Below are 1880 nucleotides of genomic sequence, written 5' to 3'. Positions count from 1 at the left end.
TTTTTCTTGTAATCTAGCAGACAATCAAATCATAACACAATTTTCATGATAAAATATTCAGGTTTCTACTTCACATTTTAAAAAATATACTGATCAATAAAATGTTCAAAATTTTACTTTGTACTAATTGAAAAAATATGTTGTAATTCTTATTTTAAAGTTACATTTTTATCCCTGACAAAATCATAGACGACTTTTAAAGGCATCTTATCTAAACTTTTTGAAGAAAAACTTAAAAACGTTAATTAAGTATTAAAACTATTTTCTTCGATTTTTCTGAAGTTATTATCGCATTCTATGGGTTTTTTATTATCATTTACTTATATCGAAAGTGCCAAACATTGTACCCTAACTTATTCATTTAATAAAAAACCAAGCGTGAGATAGACATCGTGTTACTTTTATACAAGTATAGAATTATAATTATGACAATAGAATTTTTTTTCTTTTGTTATGTTGATATCATAACAGCACAACAGTAAACGCAGTAAAATAATAAATTATAATATTCATTATCACACATTGCTTATTTTTTATTGACTGGTGTAACTTTGTTTATCTTTTACTCTATAATCATGTCAAAAAAAAGATAAGACAAACGGGACAATAGATTTACTATATTAGATAACAAATTAATGGTGACTTCACATAAAGTGTCTCTTGAGCAGCTATAATTCCTCCCCCAATCTTTATAATTGAAATAAAGAGGGAAAGGGGAGTTACCTTTTTTATGTTTAACCCCTGCGGGGCCTATACCTGTGGTGCCCTAACTGCGGACCTAACTAGTACCCAATATAAACTAACCTACCCTGTTTTAAATACTGATAAAAAATAACAAACGGAATACTTCCATCCTCCAATATTTTCAATTAATTTAGAAAATAGGGTGCAGGGGATAAGCGCTACTGCTCAACAAGTTAGTTTGTGTAAACGCGCTAAATTAATCAATTTACCTAAAATATACGTGTATGATCAAATAAGAATTTATGAACTTATTAGTCTTATCAAATTCTGTTTAATAGTGTATTTTTTTACTTTTCATGGATCAACAGAAACACCTTCAGCTGCGCGGCTGAGTACCGAGTAGCGGAGGCTAAGTGTAGCTGAGGGTGACTTTGGCTGTCAACGGCTGTGAATGGCTGAATTAAAATTTGATGGCTGATGCTGATGGTAGATGCGGTTGAGGAAGATTGACACAAAGTGTGGCTGAATGTGGTTGCAGCTGATAATTACTCTAAGCTGCCAAACTTTCCCATTATCTTTTCTTGCAGCCGCGCGTTTGCGACTGAAGCTTATGCTTAATGAGTAGCTTAGTAAACTGCGCAAAAAGATTTAAGTCTTTGTAAGCCACATGATGGTGGCTCTGGCAGAAGCTGATGGTGGCTTTAGCTGCGGCTGATGGTGGCTCTGTCTGCAGCTGCTGAGCCCTCGTATTTTTTACATAAATTGTTGTACTGTTATGATAACATAAGATTATTCTAATCAAGTAAATATAAACAACAACTTTACTTCGCATAAAAGCTACTTTATAATTAGAAATGTCCGTCTGTAGGTCCGTAATCGTAAAAACAGACAGACTGACTGATAGACCTCCTGTTACTTTCAAATAGGATTACATAATTCTCTTGAATTGCGGTTTCAAAAGAAATGTAATGATTATATAATATAAACTTCAAGCTGAAATTCCAATAAAAACATCCTACTCTTTTAAAGATATAATTATAGAAGAAGAAAATTATTATATAAAACATAAAAACTTAAACTGATTTTATTAAGAAAGACTAAACTACATAACTTTTGTGTCACTTTTAAGGAAGACGATTCACTTTTCTTCCATCTCTTTTGAAGAGATTTTCTTCCCCCCTTCCCTTTTTCTTTTC

Source organism: Acartia tonsa, chromosome 10, assembly GCF_053477335.1.
Source record: "Acartia tonsa isolate MP-2025a chromosome 10, ASM5347733v1, whole genome shotgun sequence".
Lineage (NCBI taxonomy): Eukaryota > Metazoa > Arthropoda > Copepoda > Calanoida > Acartiidae > Acartia > Acartia tonsa.
This window is presented reverse-complemented; position numbering follows the sequence as displayed.